Here is a 6,000-nt window from a genome sequence, read left to right on the forward strand (position 1 = left end):
ACTCCCTTGCAGCGCAGCTAGAGTGGTGCCGCTTTGCACTTTGCGGCTTGTTTCAACTGGCATGAACAGCGGGAATCTGACTATCCATTTAAAACAATGCATTGCGAGGGCCATTGACCACGCTGACGCTATGTGATTTCTGCCCAGTGCTGTTAATGTCAACGTGAGGAAATGCAACAACGCGTGGGTAAAGGACGGGAGTAAGTCCGACCTCCACCTGCTCGTGGTGCTCCCTGCCACCATGCTCATGAAACTGGACACAGAGGCGAGGTTTTCTCGCACCAGACATGTTCAGTGGTGAAACGGAGGCGGCAGAAATGGGCCAGCGGGGCTGCCTACCCCATGGCCCGAAATCATCAAAGAAAAAGACTAAAGAAAGCGGCCGCCAAGCGGTAGCCGCACCAAACTCGGAGTTTGAGGCATCGACGCAGGGCCGTGTGATGCACACGAGGCAGAGAGGCCGTCCTCTTGCAGACCCGGTCGAACTGGTATCAAACTCAACAGATGTGCAACTTGTTGCCGATCATTCCAAACGAAAAGGGGGCTGCTGCAACACTGCAGACTCTCCGAACGCTCAGCCCTAAATACTAACTCGGACTCAACTACACCGAACACTGAATCAGAACCAACGTCCTCCCAAAAACGTCAGCTGGATGGGAGGACTCAGAAAGCTCATGAAACACACGGAGTTCTACACTCGTGCGGACTTTCAATCTCAGATGCAGATTTTCCTACTCTACTAACATAAGGACTAGATCCTCGAGTACCGGACTGTAATGATCCGAATGTGGAGGCAGGCATGGCCGCCGTAATGACTCAAACAGTGCAAACAAAGCGAACCATTAGTATGCACGCCACCAAAATCTTCCAAGATAAACCTCAGTGTACTGCTCATGTAGCAGAGGGATCAGAAGGCACCAAACCCATACATGGAAGGGAAACTCTCAGTTCTTCTGGCGAGAGTACCCCTGCAAGTGACACCTCCGATTCCGAATATCGCATCGCACCACCCGGGGGCGCTTTCAATACCCGTGGTTAAAGGAAAGGGCAAAGGAGATCGGCAATCAATGTCACACAGGGAGAAATCGCTAAGGAATCTGTCCGGCTGGCATCCGCCCCACGAGCAGGGGAGGCTTCACTGGGGGTTGGGCCTGACCCATCCAGTGGCCTCCTGCAGTCAGTCTCGTGTGGTGTGGGCGCTAAGCTGAAGGACCGGCAGCAGATCCTTCTGCGACCAGGTCATAGATTGACGAGGAGAAGGCCGAGAGTTAGGTTCTCTGACTCTTCGAACAGTGGGGGCGACACTCAGATCGCGAACCCCGTAGACTGGGGAGAGGTCAGTCCAGGCTGCCATCTCGGTAACACCACCTGAAGGGGGGGGAGGCAGGGGATCACTAGTGTTGCCATGACGGCCGGTTTTGTGCACGACAGGACTGGCAGCCCACGTGCTAGGCCGACACCCGCCCCGGCCGACGTGGTAGCGTGTGAATCACTAGTAGATCGTAGCAATGATGGGTATTCCTGTCCCGAATGTTCGCGGCACTTCTCTTCCAAGACGGGCCTGGGCCTGTATAGACGCCGCAAGCACTTTGACACATTTAACGCGGAAATAGATACAACCAGAGTTAAAGCACGGTGATCGAAAGGGGAAGATTCCCTCATGGCCCATATGGAAGCACAATTAACGAAACAGAAAGTTTGCAACGTAAACGAAGCACTACATCAACGTTTTAAGGATCGAACATTCGATTCCATCAAATCTCATAGAATGAAACCGGAGTATAAGACATTGGTTGTGCAGTTTTTAGAACAACTAGATACAAATGTGGGGGATCCGACCTTGAACGAACAGGATCCATCAGAGATGGCACGACTTAGTGATAATAGTGGTTTAGATACGGTTGACTCCTTAGGTCAAACAAATGCTGATATTCTGAAACAGTTGATGAGGTAAGAGCTCTCACTAGTAAACAACCGCCGCGCTCATTTCAAGCACCCCAGTTGTGGGAAATTACCAAACGCTTCGCTGATGGTCAACAAATACACACAGATATAAATAACTACATAAGGGACACTTTCTTCGATAATAGACCAAGCAGACACTCAATAAACAGAAAAACCCTGGATCCGGGCGCCAGTCATAGAAGACTAAGACGCCAAATATATGCACAAACACAACAAAGGTTCAAGAGCAGCAAAGCCGCTCTGCCAAGGAAACTTTCGTTGGTATTCGAGAAACAAAAGTAGAAAACATACATCAGTTCTTAGACAGCTGCCGGGGCACGATGGAGAGAACAACTCCCACCGATGTCCAGCCAGGTGTACCTCAAAATAATGCTGAAGAGATCAATCTGTTGGGGGTTATAACTGCACAAGAAATAAAAGCTGCCATGCCGCCTGCTAATACAGCCTCAGGCCCTGATGGCCTATCTGCTAAAAAGCTCCGCCAGGTGCCTTCCACACTACTACGCGTTCTTCTAAACCTTCTGATGTGCCTTAAACGGCTGCCAGTATGCCTGAGAGTGGCAAGAACAATTTTCATTTCAAAGAAACCTGAAGGTTCTCTGCCGAGTGATTTCCGGCCCATAACCATATTCCCAATTCTACTTAGATTGCTACATAAAATATATGCAAATCGTATAGTTCGCACGGTGAAATTTGTCCACGGTCAGCGAGCTTTCATCCCGGTTGATGGCTGCACGGAAAACATCCTCCTGTTATATACGCCAATAGACGAGGCCTTGCGTAGACAACGGCCTCTTTATATGGCTTCTGTAGATGTAGCAAAAGCGTTCGATGCTGTCTCATTTGACGCCATAATACATAGTCTTCAACTAAAGCGCTTTTGCACCGAATTCACTAATTACATTAAGGATTTCTACGAAACGGCAACGACTGTTCTCAGCTATGAGAACCACAGCGAACTGGTCTATCCCACCAGTGGTGTTCGCCGAGGCGACCCACTTTCACCTTTACTCTTCAATATGGTCATCGACGATTGGCTGCAAACGCCCACTTGTGGAACTGCATTCCAAAGAGACGAGCTCTCACTGGACTGTATAGCATTCGCCGACGACCTCATCATCATGACTTCAACACCCAAAGGCCTTCAACTACGTCTGGACATGCTACAAAACTTCCTCTCCAGCAAAGGGCTGATGATTTATGCAAAAAAAAGTTTCTCTCTGAGCCTGCAGCCATCCGCCCGGGATAAGCAAACCAAAGTTCTTACAGATCAAGTATTCCACATTGGCTCCGAACAAATGGCTGCTTCTTCAACCACCTCTACATGGAAGTACCTCGGAGTATCCTTTGGGGCCACTGGTCGAAGTGCCCTACCTGTCCATAAAGAAGTCCACGAGATGCTGCAACGCATTTCTAAAGCTGCTCTCAAGCCTCAACAAAGACTAGTTATTTTAGGACAATATTTACTCCCACGACTCTACCACCGGCTGGTGTTAGGTCCTGTCACCGCCAAACTACTGCTAAAAATAGATTCCTCTGTTCGGGCAGCCACACGACGATGGCTAGCCCTGCCACACGATGCACCCCTTGGCCTCTTTTACTCAGCTATCTCTCACGGCGGACTTGGAAACCCATGTCTCCAAACATTATTTCCCGTTTGAGACTCCGTCGCTACTGTGCCCTAGCAGACTCCTCCTCAATAAAATGTAGGGCCGCCTTCTCCATGAGGCTCATAAGGGCATTCGTGATACAAGCCACACAACTCTGCGAATACAAGAACACAAACATAACATCCAAACACAACAAGAAATTTTGGTATTAAAGTAACTAGTTTGGCAGCAGTGTGTGTGGTAACAAGTTTGGCAGCAGTGCGTGTGGGTTCTGCAACACTCACCAGACATTTTTCTGTACAGGTGCACTCTTGCTCGGCGCGATCCATCGGCTTTTGCGTGGCTGAAACTGTGCAAGGAAGGCAGTTACCTGACGAGGACAGGCGCCGTTTTCGTCGGCTATCTCTGCACTGCTATCCCCCAGGATCAGCTAGTGTACGTCGACGTCCCCGCGCCTGCGCTGTGACCCACCAAGCTACTGGACGCTGCCTATATATACTGACTGCCCTGCGTATTTCCTCCAGTTTGGCAGCAGTGCGTGTGGGTTCTGCAACACTCACCAGACATTTTAGAGCGCAGCTCTTTGGCGTCCGTTCCTGGGTTTCGCGTCGTCGTCGGCGTCGTCGTCGTCGTCGTCGTCGTCGTCGTCGGCGTCGGCGTTGTCGGCGTTGTCGTCGGCCTCGTAACCAGCTCGCCTTCGCCGCCACGCTCCGCCGCCGCGCATGCGCCGCTGCTCCGCCGCCGCGCATGCGCGCTGTCGGCTCTCCGGGCGAGGGAGGATGATGGAAGGGAGGAGGAGAGACTGTGGAGGAGGGCTGGCTACACAAATGGCTCTTTGGCGTCCGTTCCTGGGTTTCGCGTTGTCGTCGGCCTCATAACCAGCTCCGCCCCCCTTTCATCCCCCCAGCGCTAGCAGCGACCGACTGATACCGCTTTCGTGAGTTCGCTACCGCACTCACGAAAGACGCCGTGCACTTCCTGCAACTCGCATTCACCGTCCATCGATCCACACCGATGTTAGTAGTGGGGGACTTTAATGTTGACATAAAGACAAACAGCAATTTCCTAACACTTATGCGGGAGAACATCCCGTTCCTCTCGCTCGTAACGCGTCCCACGGCTGTGACAACCTCGCGAGGCACTTGTATAGATCTCGTCTTTGAGAATCAAGCATTGGTGTACCAAGTCGAACATATATCAGTCTATTTCTCCGACCACAAAGCTTCCTTCATGACTGTCAAGAACTGTTAATGGAGTCTTTGTTAAAGGAATACGTGTGAAAAATAAAAAAAAAAATTCTGTGATAGCGCATACATGTGTTGCTCGATTTCTTTGCCTCAATCTATCGAAAAGGTGAAACAGCTTATTTGCTGCGCTCAAATTTCGCATTAGGAAGTAACGTAATCGTCGGTAATTTTTTTTCTGTACAGGTAAGATCGTATTACCTTTTCAAGTCCTGACATTGTTGCTGCATGCACTGCTGCCAAACAGGAGTAACATTGTTTCCCTTGAATATTTTGTCATGGCAAGCGGGAGGGATCTGGGTAAAGCATTCGAGGATTTCAAACGTGAAATCCGTGCTGAACTTCGCTCCTTCAAACAAAGTGTGGAACATTGCAGTGAAAGCTGTGACAGTGTCAATGCGCTCACCTCGGAAATGAAGGCTTTACGTGAAGAACTTGTCGCAATGCGAAACAGCAACGAAAGACTCGCTGCTGAAAATAAACAACTACAGACAAAAATTGAAGAATTGGAGCAATACTCACGGGCGAACAACCTTGAAATTAAAGGTGTGCCTGATGAGGGAGAGCCTTTTGATACTGTCCAAAAGATTTGTGTAGCCGTGGGTGAGCCGTTGGCACGTGATGAGGTTGACATTTGCCACAGAGTTGGAACAAATAAGACTGGCGTAAAGAACATTGTGGTACGTTTTGTGCGGCGGGACAAGCGAAATGCTGTGCTGGCCAAGGCGAAGAGGGCACGCCTGTCTACGACAGTACTTGGCTTTAGGACAACTGGCCCTATATATGTCAACGAGCACCTAACAAGGCAGGGCAAGCAGTTACTAGGAGCCGCAAATGCAAAAAAACGAGAAGTAGGATGGAAATTCGTTTGGACGCATGGCGGAAAAATCTTCGCAAGGAAATCAGAATCATCAGACATATTAAAGATTGCCTGCCGAGAAGATCTGGATAAAATGCAACGTTAAGGTTGGCGTTGATATAACATTTCTTTTTTGGGTATAACCTAACAGTCATGGCTACCATGGCAGAATGTAGATACTACGACATTGAAAACTTCAACACTGACGTGTCGTCTACTTACTTCAGTGCATTCCACTTAAACGCTCGTAGCATTAAAAATAAAATGAACAACTTACGCATGTTTTTCGATAGCCTATCAATAAAATTTGATGCCATATTGT

The 6,000-nt window shown here is 49.4% G+C and overlaps 1 protein-coding gene across 1 annotated transcript in view; it reads right to left on the bottom strand.

The window, feature by feature from the left end:
• LOC135901686 (endothelin-converting enzyme 1-like) overlaps positions 1–5,596 on the bottom strand; it is a 185,102-nt gene extending 179,506 nt beyond the window's left edge. Inside the window, exon 1 of the mRNA XM_065431531.2 lies at positions 5,342–5,596. The gene's annotated coding sequence lies outside the window, so the exon portion shown is untranslated. The remainder of the gene's footprint in view (positions 1–5,341) is intronic.
• Positions 5,597–6,000: the final 404 nt, after the last annotated feature.

The sequence above is a fragment of the Dermacentor albipictus genome, unplaced genomic scaffold (assembly GCF_038994185.2).
Source record: "Dermacentor albipictus isolate Rhodes 1998 colony unplaced genomic scaffold, USDA_Dalb.pri_finalv2 scaffold_16, whole genome shotgun sequence".
Lineage (NCBI taxonomy): Eukaryota > Metazoa > Arthropoda > Arachnida > Ixodida > Ixodidae > Dermacentor > Dermacentor albipictus.